The sequence below is a fragment of the Egretta garzetta genome, unplaced genomic scaffold, assembly GCF_000687185.1.
Source record: "Egretta garzetta isolate BGI_Z169 unplaced genomic scaffold, ASM68718v1 scaffold160, whole genome shotgun sequence".
NCBI lineage: Eukaryota > Metazoa > Chordata > Aves > Pelecaniformes > Ardeidae > Egretta > Egretta garzetta.
The window spans coordinates 191,957-210,150 of record NW_009258378.1 but is presented as its reverse complement, the minus strand read 5'-3'; the positions used below and the strand labels follow the sequence as shown (position 1 = coordinate 210,150).

At 37.9% G+C, this 18,194-nt stretch overlaps 1 protein-coding gene across 1 annotated transcript in view; it reads left to right on the top strand.

Moving 5' to 3' along the window:
- The window catches only part of PTPRM (protein tyrosine phosphatase receptor type M), a 376,482-nt gene that overhangs the window by 242,566 nt on the left and 115,722 nt on the right, over positions 1–18,194 (top strand). The gene's annotated exons all lie outside the window — the stretch shown is intronic.

Below are 18,194 nucleotides of genomic sequence, written 5' to 3'. Positions count from 1 at the left end.
TAGAACAAGTTATTAAGAAAAGCAGCCTACCACGGCAATTTTGTAGTACTGGTTTGTTTTGACACCAACTATTTTTCTCTCAATAACTGTCAGTGAATTCATGTTCACCTGATATTTACTCTCATTATACAGTTGGCAGTTAAAAGGCTATTTCTAAAGTCAGGTGGCTGTATCTCATCTTCCAGCTATACTTGGTCCTCATTCCTTATCCTTTTTGTTTGCTAAACACCTCACTTTGCCCGCATTCACAATACTTGGTGATGTGGTAAGGCTGCAGTGTGTTTTCACAGAGATTATTTTTTCTGTTGCTTGGAAGACAGTTAATTGTTTGAAGAACAGTTGCGTAAATGGTATTTTCGTATCAAATATGTTTGTATTTTTATGTCAGCCAAGTGGAAACTGCACTTTTAATACAGTATTTTATTGTGGGGTTGAATGTCAGCAGATGTATAACAAAAAGAAGAGAACTCCAAAATAAATCAATTTACCATGTTTCATAAACTTATGTAATACCACAGTCAACACCTGTCCTATTAGCAAGTAACAAGGCAAAGAGTAGGATGCTTTCCGTCTGTTCTATTATGAACTACAAGGGCATAATATGATGGAAAAAATATAGGCAAACTGCTTTATGAACAGGAACTCCTTGACTTCTCTGAAGTAGCAATAGTTATTTATTAGGTCTTGTTTATTTGCTGTGATTGTAGGCAGAGGAGTTGTTTCTTGCCTACTCAGTCTGAAAATAGCATAGGCAAGAAGAAGGACCGCTGCAGCTGATACCTCCCCGCCTCTTCCATCTGGTGAGAGCCGGTGTGGAACTCCAGTCCATGGCAGAACCTTTGGGTACTTTATTTAAAAAGTTTATTTAGTGGAAATAGGGCTCTTCCTACACTCTGCTGTGTTAATGGCATGTACTTACAGTGATGCGGTGAAGAATGCCATCATAATCAAATGCTTTATCTCATTTGTAATATTTGAGCAACAAAGGATTCCAGTCATGCTGTTACTTCTTTTCAAGTCCACATTTCATTTTGACATAGGTGCTAAAAGGAAAAGTCAATTTATTTCTCTCTGCCCAATCTGTGTCATTGCATTGCATGTATTTGAGTGCATTATCAATCCTGGTAGACGAAGATCCCATTTTTGAAGGCAAAAAAAATCCTTAGTAGAATTCTTACTTGGTTTTGACTACTTTAAAAATATTTGGCTCAAGCACAGTCAAAACAAGAGAGAGTTTATTAGCAGGGTATTTGTAGTTAATATAAAGGCAAATGGATTTTTTTTCTGAGTATGTTTCTCCCCCAGGACTGAGGTACCACCTGTGTACAAAATCCAGACCTCTAGAGAGGAGCGTCAAAACTCCTAAGCCTTTTTATAATTCTTCATTTACCTGCAGCCATTTCTTTGATGAGTTTGGGCTATTCCAGACATCGGAAGTATCAGTGGGTAAGCAGACACAGACTTACAGAATAATTTAGGTTGGAAAGGACCTTGTGAGGCATCTGGTCTAATGACACCCCCCCATCGTATCACCATATTGAAGTCACTGGGTCTGTTCTAGCAAAATGTCCTGTATACTCAGAAATGCCTTTGATAGAGCAAACACAGGTGTTTAGAATATGGCGCACTAAATCATGAAGACAAAAGGTAGGAGCAGCTGTGATAGGTATTTTATAAGCAGAACATCCTAAGATATTTAGAAATAAAGAAAGCAGGAGATAACCTCACCAACATTTTGTCATTCTGAATGATCTTCCAAATATTTGAACTGCTTTTCAGATATCTGAATTTTTTGAAGCTTATCCCTCATAAATGGTACCTTTAACCTTTACTTTTTCTGTATTGGATTATTAGATGGTGAGCTGTTTTGTGGGTTTACAGCTGAGTTACATGAAGCTTTTTCACTAAACAAAATGTGAAAAATCTATCAATTGTGCTGCAGCTATGCAGCAAGCCCTCTATATTTATTCAAGGAAGCTCTTGTGAAAGCGTGCTGGAAAGAATATCTTCACATCCCCACCCTTCTGGGCTGGGTGTATCCTTTGTCAGCGCTCTCCTCTGGAATAAACCACACCGGCAAGATGTAAGCCGCTTTGAAGGAGCGTGCACTATGGGACTCCAGACCCAGGTCATTCCATGTTTCCTTTTCATGAAAACCAGGTCATGAAGGGTGAAAGGAATTAGACTGATGCAATTCAGTATACTTTCAAGGTATGCACAGGGAGCCAGGACCCAAAAGCTGTTTCCAAGTCTCCTGTTTTGTCTGTAGTTGGTATCAGCTCTAGATGGAAGTGCCCAAATAGATACGGTATGGGCATCTAGTGTTGAACTAGAGTAAGGACAAGACAAAATTTTCCAGCTCTACATTGTGTCAGACCCTCTGACACTGGTGAATTTATCTCATGGCTAGGCAGGCTGCCTAAATGTTACTGGGAACACGGAGCATGATTGCTCCCAACACAGTAAGTCCACTGCATCACAGTTAGTATGTGCATGCAAAGCAAACAGTGTGTTTGGCATGGTCGTTGTCAGACCTACTGAATATTGTTGGGTAGGTCTTGGGGTCTTTTGTAGCTATGGGCCTGGAAGCTGGTCAAGAGGGTCTATGCTCAAAGCCAGGCTGACTGTTGACTTTTCAGTGACCCACTCCCAAAGCAGAAATGTTGTGCACAGAGGCTGTCTCTTTGAATCAGGAAATAGTTAAAATCATTTTATCAGAACTAATGGAGCAAGAAAGATCTATTGCATCTATGTATTGAGATGTACTGAGAATATTGTATCAAGATTATATCAAGCATGATCTAAGATCCCAGGCTCATAAGTTTTGTTCCTGATCAGCTTTTGATTTGATACTGTTACCCATCTTCTCAATATTCCAGTTACACCCACAGTAAAGTCGGAAAGTAATATTAGGCAGTACTGATCCCGTAGGCAGCATTAGAAATCACACGATTCAACCATGGCAGGAAAGATGTTATTGTTTGTTTATTTTAGAGGGTAATGACCATTTAAGTAGTACATGTATATATTGGCATGCTTTCCTTCAGTGTTTAGCTGCATACCACCAGCACAGAGAAATAAATTCAAGGTTTTCCACTCTTGCCTTCTGACTTGCTGCATGCTAAAATAGCAACACATGCATACATGATAAGTGTTGAATTCCATGTCTTGAGAGGGGATTGTATAGAAAAAAAACCCCTTGTATATACATTCCCTTTTTTAATCTTTCTAATGGTAGACTTAATCTGAAACTGGTGATAGATTTTTGAAGCAGCCGTTTGTGGCAACTGATAATAATATGACCACATTATTTCTTCTTGAGCCTGAAGGTGCTACTGGCCATTGCTCTGAAACCTTTGTTTTTATTTGTAGTAGAAAATTACACTCAGAGGTGCTGCAGGGCATATTTTACTCTGCATTGGATGTTGATATGCTCATAAATGTGTAATCTACATTGCGATCTAGTAATATGTTAATGCCGAGTTCATAAGATTAATCAGGCCACATGCTGTCTTGTGATTCTGCTAATACAGTTTTGAGTAGCATCAGCATTTTCATGCTTTTAATTTGCAAATGACCCTTGCATGGCAATACATTATGTAAGCAGACATCTCACAGGATGTTTTCAGGGTCCGTCATCCAGACTGTGCTGCAGGTTTCCTGCATCTTGACCTGTCTCTGCAGTTTGCCCCCAGTTGCTATAAACTTACTAAAAGACCAATGTGCACCGACATTTAAAAATTGCAGTATTTAAAATAAAATACATAACTCAAGTAGCTTTTTAAATCGTCTATTAAGGGATAATTTTGACCATTTCTTTAATTCCACATAAGAGAACCCATTTTCCATTTTACATCCGAGCCCCCAGACTTCATAATCCAGCACTTGATATTTTGTTCAACAGTGAATTGGACAATCCAGAAAAAATAGCTGCTTGCAGTTGGTGTAAAGGGGTGAAAAAACAAAAACAATAAATTGAAAAAATAAGATACCTTGTGTACATATTAACTATTTAAAGTATGGAGTGTGTAACTTTACTGGGAAAAAAAGGCTTCACAGGAGAAATTTCATTTTATTTGGGGGGGTTTATTTTTTTGAAAAATCTCAAAATCCAATTCAACATCATAACATTCCACCAAAATACTTTAAGACAGATTTGAGGTTAAAATGAATATACTTTAAACATAGGAGAACCTTGTTACAATGTTGCTGTTAAAGACAGAATAAAACTGCAGAGGCCAGATTCACTAGTACACTCCAACTGCTTTGGGATACTTTGGAGATTCAAATCAGCCATTACCTGGACTTAACTACCCAATTAAGTCAATTTTATGCCTGTTTTCCACTGCTAAAGCAGGAAAATACAGACAGAATGTATTGATTCAACTGTTTTAAGTGAGATATCTTAGAGGTAAAGCCTTCACAAGCAGCCTTAGCTGTGATTCTCTTTGTTGACTGCAAAGGCAATGGAAATACAAGACTGTTCTGTTTCTAGTATCCTCCCAATCTGCTCCTGAGGAGTAAGAACAGAACTTTCTCCTTGATTCCTGGAAAAAAATAGCCAGCTTAGTCATGAAAGGCCTAAATCACATCTTTGTATACATCCCAAATCCACTTTAGCCCTTCAACACTCTGAAAGTAGAACCCAACACCGAAGACTCAGCATTAGTAAGCACATTTTTGAGCTTCACTCTGTTCCTTTACAGCTGGATTCAGTTTTGGGTTGCCATTTTACAGTATTACTAAATCACCAAACTCCCTTCACTCGCCATCTCAGGCAACATTGCAAGAGAGCTGAGGGTGTACAACTCTCGCTAAAAGTCAGGGATGATTGTAAATCTGCAATCCTCAGCCTTATGCACTTAATGAGGGGGAAAGATTTTTTTAAAAAATTAAGAATATACTAGTTCATATTTTATTATGGTACAATGTGACCTCTTCTAAGAAGAGAGACTCTTGTCCTGACCTTTCAGACAACCCATTCATGAGGTGCAGGGGTACATAACATGTCCAGTGATTTACCACATTAAAGTACCTCTTTATGCAGCAAACTGAACTGAATTCAAACCTGATGTGTGATCAACATTGCTCAACTCATACCTTGTTTGTGTCTGCTGCTGTCTTTAGCACTGCATGTCTGTCTGCCAATCAGCGATGTTTCTGTTGAAATCTGTCATGAAGGGTTGTGCTCACTAAGTTCTTAGCACAAGTCTTTTGTTTGGAATAAATCAGACAAGGCAAGTAACAGGGTAGAACCTGTAGCCACCTACATCTGCCCTTGCTTCATAAAGATACTCCACTTAATCAGGATGGGCAGCTCTGTTTAACCCAAACACTCATCACTTAGTTTCTAGTTTTACTTGAATTCAGCTGTAAAATTTGTTGACAATGAGTGAAATTTTAAGTCACAAGCTAAAGGTTTAGCATGTTACCTACATTCTGCTTTCTTTGTACTTCTATTGACTGTCTTTTTATTAGTTTTGTGGTAGCAAGGTTTGGCCCATCTTGGGTGGTTTTCTTCTGACTGAACTGTCAAAAAAATAACTTGTAGGAGTGCAAAAACATAGTTAAAATACACAAGGTTTGCATGGTTGCTTAATAGCCAAATACTGGTCCCCATTCCAGTTCCAACAGATAAACATACAATTTATCCAGCCACAAAAATTTTGTGTACAGAAAATTGCACCTTACATCTTGATAGGGATATCTTACTTTGCCAAGTTGCATAAATCAATACAAAACCACATGCACAATGTCATGCATGAAAATTTTGCCCCTGCTATTTTGATTATCACAGCACATGAATTTCGAAGAATATAGGATCCTCAGACTAGAATGCTCATCAAATCTAATCATTTTCTCAGTAAGAATATCATAAAACTACTTTCATAAATTTATACTTACTTTAAAGCTTCCTCTGTTTTGAAGGTTGGTCCATGCATTGACTACTTTGGTCCATATTTGACTACTTCCAGCACATATAGTTTATAGACAATTTTTCTTGTGCCAGCATTGGCCTCTAAATTATGTGGTTCTTTTTATCTCCAAGCCATTAGTTGTCAAAGGCAAACAAAGCTATAGGTGGTCTTCATGTGTCCATCCACATATCTGTATGTGTTCTATGTGGAACTCATGTCCTCATTTGTGCTTTTTGAAAATTCTCCTCTGTTAAATAAGGTTTCCATTCTACATAACTCAAAAGCCCTTGTATCTGATCCAATTTGAGGGGATTTTTTTTTTTTTTTGACAATCTGGAGGAGTCTAAATGAAGTCTTGCCAGTGCCTCACACCCTGGCATTGATACTTCACTATCTCTGGAAATGTCCATCCTGTTACAGCTTAATTTTTTTTTTTTTTTTTTTTTGTGTTTAAGGCTGCATCATATCATCATATTGATGGCTTATAATAATATTGCAATAAATAATACACCCAGGTCTTTTACCTCCTCTGTCATTTCCATTTAATGTGCTCTCAGCTTTTACGAGAAAATCTTGTATTAGGAGTAAGTGTGTAACTTTGTACCAAATCATATGACTAGGAATAGGAAGGAAGGAATATTTTCAGATTGGGTCACAAGGCTGTGTTAAAATTTCTGGCTCTGCCAAAATCTTTCCGTGTGTCCTAGGACAAGTCAGGCTTTCTGTGCCTCTCTGGAACAGGAGAATGTGATATTTTACATCAGAGCACCAGTGGAAATATGTTTTCTTTGCTTCTTAGCAGTACTCAGACCAAGGGAAGATTGAAACCACAAAATCAACAGAATTAGTATTTTTCAGAAATAATTTTCTTTAGCTCTGAATTAAGGTTATTACCATTAGATTCAGTTATAACATAACTCACCAAACAAATCATGAAAGGTGTGAGTATAATCATCTGAGCCATTCGACATAATCCCTGTTCTCTGTTCATGATTTATCCTTCTTTAAGCTGTTTCTTCCTGGTCTCCATGCTGAAAGGGGTTTCTTGAACTAAGACTATGTTTATATCTTATGGTCGTGGTTAACATGGGGATAAATGCCTGGCAGGAAGAATGACTGACATGAATGAAGGTATAGAAATGGAGATTACCCCTGTAGGGTGGAAGCAAAACTCAAAACTCATGATGCACCCAAGCTGGAGGAAGCAAATGATTCGCCTTCTCAAATTCCAGAAGAACTGTCAGATGAAATGACAGGTCCACTAGCAAAAATCTTTAATAGAGCTATTGAGTCGGAGTGGTTCTGTATGACTGGAGAATATTGAATGTAGTGCCCATCTTGAAGATAAAAACTCCATGGGCAATGATTGTCTCAGAAAATCTTACTTTTATTCAAGGCTTTATAACATTTTTGAAGAAAATAATTTGGAAATGAAATTAAATGTAAATAGGATCATATGAAAATAGATTTACCAAGGCAGGTCATGCCAAATGAATAGGATAATCTTGTGTAATAATATAAATTATCTGCACAGCGCAAAGCAGTTGGTCAGTCTGTCTGGAATTCAGTAGGACAACAGGTGCAGTGCCTTTGGGTGCGTATTAGTTAAAGTAGGCAAGATGGCAATTATTACAGAACTTGTAGGACACATAAGAAAGTGATCAAAGGAAGGATGGCAATGGTTGGTTACATTAGTGGCAAAACCTCCTTTTTGACATAGGAGCTTCTTAAGTGTTGGTCTAAAGATTCATCTTTTCTGATTTGCCATTATGCGTCTTGTCACAAAAAACCATAAGTGTGCTAATGCAGTTTGCTGATGAGTTAGCAAGCGTTATAAATATATTAGAGGACTGGGGACCTTGAGGAGAAAAGGACTGGAGAGGAGATGGTGGTGTTTAATAGTAGAAAGTACACAATCTTATTATAATCAATGCCTTTTATCAATGCATAGTATGCGTTTTAATTGCTAGCAAGGAGACCAAGAGGTGGCATGGTATGCTGGTTGGCAGTGTTGTCCTTTGATCCCTGGGTTCTCAGGAGCTATCATCACTGTTCCTGCAGCCCCAAGTCTTTACTCGGACAAGAAGATTTCACAGTGATGAGGAGAATAAGGCATAACTGGTTCATGGAAACAAGTTGCACCAATTCCATCTTTGTTAATTTAGCTGACATGCAGTCTTCCTCCAGCTAGTCTCTTCTGTTTCTCCTGGCTGTACAAACAATCTTGTGCTAATCTAAAGCTAAGTAACAGGTAGATATTTTGACAGCAGAAAATAATCGTGCATCTCTGTGTGTGCTTTGCAGTATTTAGATTACTCCTTTGAACTGCCTGAAGTCATTACAACACAATGCAAGCAAGAATAGAATAGATCCCTGAGTGGTACAGTATATGCACCAAAAACATGTTGTGCAATCAAAATATCTTTGCATTAAAGCAGCAGAGGTTTCTGCTGGCATTGTGGATGTGATAAATAAGCAGCTAATTAAATATTCCAGATTACTTAGAGCATACCTTTAATGGCTGAAAGGCAGTCCTTCCATGTTTAGTTCCTTGCAGACTGTTAAAAATTGTGCTTTCAAGCCCAACCTTCATTATATATCTAGGAGTGATTTATTCTTTCTTGGCTTATGTCTATGAATTTGTTCTTAGTAAACATACTGTCATGAAAATTGGAGAAAAAAGACACAGAGGAATTCTAGTGGCTGGTATTGAAGTTGAAAGTAACCTCCTCAGATTATTTTGCAATCATCTCTTTAGAATAGAGGCACTCTTCCAAGATACAAGAAAAGAGGGGGGAAAAAAACCTTCAAAAACCTTCAAACAGTTTCTCTACTTATTTAAACTGCCATTGCTATTTTTGAAGGAACAGAACACAGACAAATGCTGTGTCGTGGATGCCTCACAGAGACAATAGTGAACTCATTTCTGTTGCTTTAGTGTCAGTTAATATTTATTCTGGATACACAGATTACAGTCTCAATTATCACATTTTTTCTCCCCCTCTCAGGGTGTGTATGTGTATAATTGTTGTCGTTAGTACCCACTTCTTCCTGTTCTTCCCAGAGGTTTATCAATAGCTGTCTACCTAAATGTGACACTTTTTGATTGGTAGTCACTCACTACACTTTGGGATATATTTTATCCCTTCTTTGTGTGTGCTGAATAGCATGGTAGGGTGAATTGAATCTTGACATTTTGAAGTGAAATAGGCTTGTTTTCTTTTTCAAATCCCTGAAGTTGTTTAGTGAAATGCTGCAGTCTAGGCTTTTTTTATTGATATATAAATAGAAAGAAGATTAGTTTTGAAAGCACAATGGCTGCTTACAGACTACAAAACGGTGGAAAAAAGGAATGAGCATACCTTGATGTCAGTAACAGTTTTCTGGGGGTGGGGGCTGGAGGGGAGGAGGGGAGAAAGGAAGGAGGGGAAGATTCAGAGATGAAAGAAGATGGCTCTCAGCCTAGTATCTGCATCAGTGGAGTGTGCCGAATGGAAGGTATTGTGGTGAGAAAGGTCAGTCTTCTGCAGTTCACTTGTCTAAAGCTGTATTTGCACCCAATTCAGAGCAGTGATTGAATTGGAAGTTCCATATCTATACATCATCTTCAGCCTATTATTCTATGTATGCTGATTTATTCTTTTCAACATTGTTTCATCCTAAGTTACTTTTATTCCTTTGAATTCCCTCAGCTCTTTGTGATCTGTAATGCTCTGGTCTAGTAATGGAGATAGCCACAGTATTCAAAAAGGTTATGTGAAAACTTCAAAAGATATCTAATTTCTGAGGTTGCTTGTAGCTGTACTGCTTGTAACTTTACTGCTGCTTTTATGGAGCGGTTTCTCTGCTGTTATTGACCCAAATATTGCCCAGTTAAATGATTACAGTTTACTTAATTTGCTTGTCAATTAGATAAGCAGTCTAGCCAAAAGAGCAAAATACAATGAGTGTTTTCAAATGCTGAGTGTTGTAGCACTCAGAGAACTGAAATACAGCATCCAGACTGAAATGTGGTAAGGGCCTTAAATACCAAACTATCACAGTCGTAGTCATTTGTCAAGGAAATACATTTTGGTACTGCCTGAAACAGGCAAAAGTAAATTCTGCAATGCAACAGTTCTATACTATTCCATGAGCTTTATCTACCTAATGATTCATCCATCACAGACATACAAACATTCCACAATGTGTACACAATGTAAACACAGCATACATGAATAGGACTCTACTGGCAAGAGCTTTTTCGCAAATTTTCCAGCTTTCAACTGGCTGCCAGGCACCTTAGAAAACTACAAAATCCCAGGAACTATAGAAACACCTAGAGATAAAAGAAAAATGTGTTTGTACTAGAAGAGGCCTCTAATGAAAAACTTTATCTGTGTAACTACAGCAAATCTATGTCCAATCCAATCAGCACAGCTTCAATCCACACCCTTCTCAGGATAAAGCAGCGAACGGATATACAGTACAACTGGACGTTCACAACAAATCAGGAGGAAATTTTTGTTCACATCTGTACTGACACAAATCAGCTCAGAAAGTGTTAAAATAATACCATGGCTCTGATTCTGCCATTCTTTTGAGATACAACCAAATAAGTCATAGGGCTTCTAAAATTTCTGAACAATAAACAAGTACTTGTGACTTATCTGCTGCAATGATAAAAATCTAAATTAGCCTTGCTGGAATATAAACACTCCCTTCAGAGCTTTCTGTGCATTTCCCAACAAGACTTTTAGATTTGTAAATCATCTGTTCTAAAAGGAATGTGAGAGAGCGTGTGGAAAGTTTCGTTCAATTTGTAAAAATTCTAAAAGAATTGATAGGTGGGCTGAATGAATAATTCAGTATTGTAAGGAAAGTTCAATAAACTATAGCTATTATAAAAGCAAATTTTCTCATAAAGGATGTGAGGTACAGAATCCCGAGATGTGTCGAGCATTTACACACATAGCTCCCACTCACATAGATACCAATGCAAGATTTTCACTCATTATCCCCAAATGTCAACGGCAGAGCAGATTCACAATTTTTAATAGACTTTTGTGAAGGAAAAAACAATTTACAATACAGTAATGTCCTAGAGCACATTTAAGTTTATGGCATGAATTAGTTAACTGGGAAGGATTTTAAAAAGAAGCATTGTCAAATTAAATATATATATAATGGTAAAGTCAGTTAAATGTCTTTTCGCCTGTAATGTGAGTTTGTAGTTGGAAAAGGTAAAAGGTTGATTAAGAGGATTTATAACAGAAACATAGAAAGTTATGTTATCTTATATTTCCCTGTACCATTAGTCTGGTAATGCAGAAAGATGCATGTACACTGATGTATATGATACATACATATGAAAATAATTTGACACATCAGAAAAAAGACATGTTCAGCTGTGATCTAGATTGCCAAAAATGAATTCCTCTGCTTATTCAGTTAGCTTTCATATTTAATTGCCTACCTAGTCATCTGTGGACATAATGTTGGCATACTCTGTATAATATGATACAGTCTCATTTTAGGTGTATAATGAACTTCAGTTTCCTAAGTGGAGTTTATATTAGGTGACATTTTCCTTGTTGAGAAAATTGCATTTCTTTGAGAAGAAGCTTTATGGCAAAAGATAAGAAATCTAAGTTAGTTTTGTCAGATTTAGCAAAACATTTGCAATAGCTCACAGTTAGAAAGCAAGCTGAATGTTTTGATGATAGATTCCCACAGACTAGGCTAAAAAGTCACTATCAGTAAGAATTTATAATTTCTCGAACTCCTGTGATTTCTGTTGGTTGTACCTCAAAAGAGTGGCACAGGTAGAGTCAAGAACTTCTTGAATGCCTCGGGAAATAAGACATGCTTTTGTTATTGCTGTTTAAATTAGGCAAAAAAAAGAACTTTGTGTTCATTAGAATCTACTAGACTGTTCTTCATAAATTTCATCTCAGCATTTAGAGTGCAAGTGTCGAAACAAACCTTCGACATCATTCAAAGATAGGAGCATTTCAAGCAGAACCTTCAAACTGGATGTTTTATTCACAGTTGCCTTTGTCTCTTCTGAAGACCATTCTCACAGAAGTTAAAGGTCTCTCAATTAGAGCGTGTCACTTAGAAGAGCATGAAAATGCCAAGGATTTAATTATTGCTGTTCCGTTGCCACAGCAATTGTTGTATATTTAATTTCTCTTTTAAAAGTAGGGCGAGGGGAAAAAACAACTGGTAGGTGCCTCCAATGTGTTTTTTTTCCTCTTCTTCTCATCAAGCTACATAAAGTACTGACTGAGTAGAAAAACCTGTATGGGTTTCTCTAGCCTGTTGTAGCATGATCAGAGGAGGGAAGTTTATGGAGAGGGAGGACCATGCAAACCCCAGGCAAAATAATTGCAGGTGATTTTTGTGATATGCAGAACAAACCTCACAACAGTGTTCCCAAAGAGCCTAATGAGACATTGGTAGTCTTCATATTTGAAGTCTGATAGCCTGATACTGGGGGCAGAATCAGGCAGCAAACAGACAAAAGCATTTTGACTAGTTTACCGAAAACCTTGTGATCGCCATAACCACCACAGATATAAAACAGATTTTTACAAGTCCCCGACACTTAGAGACGTCAGTTTTGACAAAAGTAAGAAAACTGTGAGCATTTGCTCTATGTTTATTAGCTTTCCAAATGAAGGGTCTGTCATTTCTATTTTCTGCTGTCTATGGAAAATTTGGTGCCCTGAGGATGGAATGGATTTTATGTCATTCTAGACCTCCCAAGGGAATAAGTCCCTCCCTCTTCTTGCTATGGTAATGCTGAGCCAATGGAACGCGCGAATTACATGTGAGGGCTACTAATGCATTCTTGTGCCCCTTCGATTTTCCTTGAAGGCCATCTTGGTTTTCCATTTACCTGAAAGAGGAAAAGTCAACAGTGTTGAGTCAAGCATTGCTACTTAGAATTTGGAAAGAAATGTATTCTCCTGTCGTACCATTTTCTCTCTTAATTTGCTTTTACAAAATCTAGCCCTTGTTGTTAGATCAGTTCAGAAACACAAAAGGCTTTCAGCCAGCTTCTCAAGAATCTGCACTGCAATCAATCTCACAACAAAACGGAGGAATTCAAGCTGGAATAAAGTAGTGGAAGAATGCAACCTAGAAGGGGCAAATGTGCATTAGATTTGTAGAACTCTAAAACTGCTCTTAATTTGGTCAGTCTTCATCCAGAGAAGATTATCGAAGGGGAAGAGACGTTTCAGTCAGGCGTGGAATATAATTACAGACAGAAAAGGGTACTTGGGCAGGGACTGAAAGATTGGGCATTGACCATTTAAAGAAAAAGACAAAAATAGGCACAGTAAGAATAAACAAATTAATAAATTGTAGATAATACCAGGAATTTTTATTCTTCATAAGTCATCTAATACAAGCAAGGGGAACAGGTTTTTAAATGAACTTGCATTTAAAATGGAAGAGAAAACTTTAATAGATAATTAGACTATGAAACTGATTGTCACCAGGTGCTGCTTGGGCTAAGATTATAGTAAGATTCAAAGGTGAACTGGACACCTCTGTGGATTTGAAGAATATGCAGAGGTAAAATTGTTAAACTTCAGGTGTAAATACTGCTAAAAAGCATTTTGGAAGGCATGTAAAACTTGATATTTCAAATTTTAGAGCAGTCTCTTGCCATTAGGGGATTTGCAACAGTTTTTTCCACATCTGCATTTTATGGTATCTCTTATACTTTCCATAAAACATCCCGAACTTCACAGAAACAGGATATAAGACCAGTTGGGCTCAGGTCTATCCAATATGGCAATTGTTACGTTATGATTAATGAGGTTCGCTTTATCAACAGCTGTGATTCTGACCTTTGTGGCTCTGCTGCTTATCTCCTGATTTATACATTTTCATAACCTGCATCTCATTTTGACTAAAATACAAATCTAAATAACTTTTATTCAATTGCTATAACCTTTTCAAATATTTGCTCTTAACAGGGATATTCAAATCATTTGTTCACAGAATCTCAGATTGTACACCAACAGCACTCTTTTAAAGTATACTACTACTATTAAGATTATTTTATATGCAGACATTCATTATGAAAGAGAAAATATCCTCTGACATTTAGGAGAGAAATAATGTGCTTACACTAACCTCCCTGCATCTTAAACTTGAATTCCTGCTTTGGAGACCAAGTTTTAGAAATGTGCATCTCTCTTATTTAGCATTGTGACAGGGTTAGATACATTCAGAGATTTCTTTCCTGGTTTGTGATGCTAGTGTGATTCAGGACATGTTAGCTTGATGTGTTATAAAATGAGCCAGTTTATCTTTAGTTTAGCCTGTGATCAGTGGGGAGAGTGCTTTTCCTTTGGGAGCTGAATGCAAAATAACTGAAGCAGATTGAAGTTGGCAGTGACTAATGAAGTCTTGTGAAGGAGTCAGGAGTCAGTGGGTTACTACATAGGACGGATTGAGAAGAGAGTAACAGCAGCCTCTTTGTTGAGTTTATGCTGTCTGGTTGGTTGTGGTTTTTTTTTTTTTGGCATTATCAGTGCTTCTGTGAAGGAAATCTCAAAAAAAAAATTAAAAATTCGTGATATATGTCTCTGAAACACACACATTTGCACACACATTTGTTACAGTGCAGATAATTCTAGGCTTCTATAGTTAATGAGCCAGCGTGGTTGCCTAAAGGTGTTCTACATGTTAATAATTTTAATCAGTCACACAGAATTTATGGAGCTAGAATTCCAATTGAAATTAGCATGAGTTAAAACCGCAGTCATTTATTTCTCTGAGAGCTCCCCCTACTTTGCCGGTTTGATAATATGCCCTGTTGTCACAGAATCTGGCACGATAAATCAGTTGTAACGCAGGCACTGCTGAGCAGCCTGCTATGGGACTTTTACACAGAGCATAACTACTGCGAGTGGAAAGCACTGCAATTGTTTTTGCATTTGCTATACCTGTAAAATCTGTGGGCATGGAGCAAAGGTCGAAGGAGCAGGAGGAGGAGGAGGAGGAGTGTGCCAGCCTGGCCTGGAAGGGACTGGGAAAGTGGCAGAGTCGATGCCAGCCAAGCCCCTGCCTTCAGCCTGACAGCTGACCCAGGTCAGGAATAGCTGCAGACTGCTTCTGCTTTAAGCCCATGATTAAATGATATGAATGACTGCCTAACCTCGACCGGGTGTAAAGCAGGATGAAGGAGGTCAGACACTGAGAGGGGGACATGCCCTCCTTACACCATCTTTGGAGAGTTTAGTTGGGCTTTGTCCTATGGGTAGCGCTGCCGCAAAATTACAGCCTGGACCACGATTGGTGGAGTTTTTCAGAAATGCTACAGCAATTCAGAAAACTGCTGTGGTGTTACAGTATTCTTGATCCTGAAGTATTTGTCTATTGAAGCCTTTTGTTAAACAAAGCCTTTAAGGCTTTCCTTTTCTTAGACTTCTATTTTTTAGACTCACAATAATCTGGGAATTTTGACTGAAACATTGTGAAGCAACCTGATTCAAGCTCTCTGCAGTCTAACTGTCCCAGCCTGTGCACACAGAGAGCAACAAGATTTGTGTTTTCCACCTCATTAAACTGACAGCAGAAATTAGTTTGTGGTATTAAAAACTAAAAAGTTAAATTACAGCTACACGTGTCCTTTATGCAATGGGGTGTGTGAAAGATGTTTGATTTTACTGTTTGCTATAATGGAGAATTTAAATTGCAATGTTTGTCAAATCTCTAATCTTTGTTTCAGAGTGGAATATTAATTACGCTTTTAACTACGAGAGGTAAATAAAATGAGCATCCACTGCCTGCCTAAGGGTAAATTGCAGATTACTGACAACGTGACATGGCGTACTAAATGTCAGTTTTGTCAAACAAATTTAGAGGAACAGTTAAACTATTAGCTTCCTGTTGTTACAGGGGTTTTTTTGCAATGAATGACTGTTCCTAGCAGCAGGGGCACTGTACCATATGGAACACTAACAGAGCTAAATTGAATAAGCGAGATGAATGAGGAGATAGCACTACAGACGCACTCAATTAGTTTATAACTGTCTATTAACTTCTGTTGGTGGTTTTGAATAAACAATAGATTAACCATTACACCCCTTCTTTTTCTTTCTGAAACCAGTAGAAGGACAGTGTGATGATGGCACACAGTGCAGAAATGGAGCAATTTCTTTTTCTTTTATTTTTATCTCCTGCTTCTCAATGACTCAACTTGTGTGGTGTTGGCAGTACCTGCAAGTAATAAAATGCATTATTTCCAAGAGGCAGATCAAAATATTTCAGATGTGGTTATGCGTGCAAACCAGTTCTTTGAATACAATTGCGAGGAGTTACTCTGCTTGTTTCTTAGGACCAGGTTTAGTAGCAGGGGAGCACTAGTATGGCATATGCATCTAAGCCAGTCATGGAGATTTATTTGGCAGTTAAAGAAAAAGTGTTGCGGCCTGTGCCAAAATAAAAATATAACTAATATGTCTGCCTATCTCTGTGCTCCAAACCGCTTTTACCCCCAAACTACTTCTAGCAGTTAAGCTGATTGCATTAGTGTGCCCCTGACTAGGAAAACTTAAAACATGTTTGATTTTGTGTACCAGGTTATGTCCTACTAAAGTCATTAAGGTCAGATTACTTCCATCTAATTTAAAACCTAAGTAAATGTACATAATACAAGATACTACTATCCCTGGCTTCTATTTCAAGACATTGGAGAGAGATGAGGACCTCCAGAGGGCACTGAGCTTACCTTATATTCTATTGTGATATTTTTGCCTCTTGTTGTTTAATTTAAAATTTCTAGTTAAAAAAAAAAAAATGTAAAGACCTCACTCAAGCTATTCCACATCACACTTTCACATTGGGTGTTCAAACACCTAATCAGCGAAGGTCTTGCCACTGCTAAACCTGAAATCCAAAACACCAGACGTAAAAAGTGGGCAAGGTAAGTTAAGAGAGGGCCATTGGACGGAGGGGATAAAAATAATAAATACAGCAAAGACACCATTAGCTCCCAGTCTGTCAGCAAGAGTGGCCCATAACTGCCATAAGCCTTGTCACTACGTGATTGCTTCAAGTTCTGCGCTTTTAGATATAATCCTGAATCAAGCTTAAGTTAATTTCAACTTCTCTTTAAATTCTTGTCTAAGTTGAAAGCCACAGGTTTGTTTTGAATCTTTGTCCTGGTGTCGTGCTGAGGGCCACTCTGCCCATCTGTTGGATCATCTTAAAAGTCCAAGTTACAGATCTTTGGAGACACTTAAAATTTCATCCTATTTTTAGCCTTGTTAATGTTTAGCAACTAGTCTACCTAGTTATACATGTAGGAGAGGTAGCTGGGAAATGTTGGGGAGCAGGTGCTGGGGACCCAAAGGAGAACTGGGAGCACAGGACATTAATCCGTAGAAAGTTTGACTCCATTACTTGTACTGCTCACGAACAAGGTTGGTTGAAAATGCAGAGCTTCCATTTTCTGGACCAACCCTCGGTCTAGGTAATAACATTCATCCTACTGAAATCCTTTCATCTGTCAGCTGAATGCAATGGTCTTCTCCATCTTCTGTGTAAAGAGTAACACTGCAGTCAGCCTACTGCTCACTTCCTTCCAAGATCCATTTTACTGATGAACAAAGTGGGTTTTGTCTGTCCCCTCACCATACATATTTCACGGAGAGTGATGTAAGTTTTAATTAGTAAAACTCCATGAAATATTTAAAAATCCTCAGGTGAAAGGAACAGTATTAATAAGTGGAAAAATAGCATGAGTCTTACATTGTATAGGAACATGAAAATTGTAGATCACTGCGCTGAAAAAAGATATTAAAGAAGTGGCAGAGACGGGCTGGGACTGCAGAGGGGAGATAAGATGTTCTCATCAGATGCAGGCCGCAATATTAATACATTCCTATCCATGTGCTATTTTGGTATGTAAAAAAGATATTCCAAATAATGCAAACACTTCTGTCTGCTTCTGGCAGAGTCTTTTTTTTTTCTGTTTTACCTGCAAATGGCAGTAATTGAGAAACTTTACCTAATTTCTGAAATCAGCTGTAGAGGAAATGCTGTTCTACTGCTGTTTAAAATTCTACCCAAACTCATGTTCAAGTGTCCAAACCAGGTGTCCATGTATCTCCTTCAGCCTGCATTTCTGAGTCTGGATTTTGGGAAAACTCTTGTTTATCTAACTTCTTGTTACCATAGCTTCTCATCTGAAGTCAAATAGAGTCTCCTCACCCATAATTCACCTATGTCAAAATATTATTACAGTGTCATTGCCCACTCTTACTTACT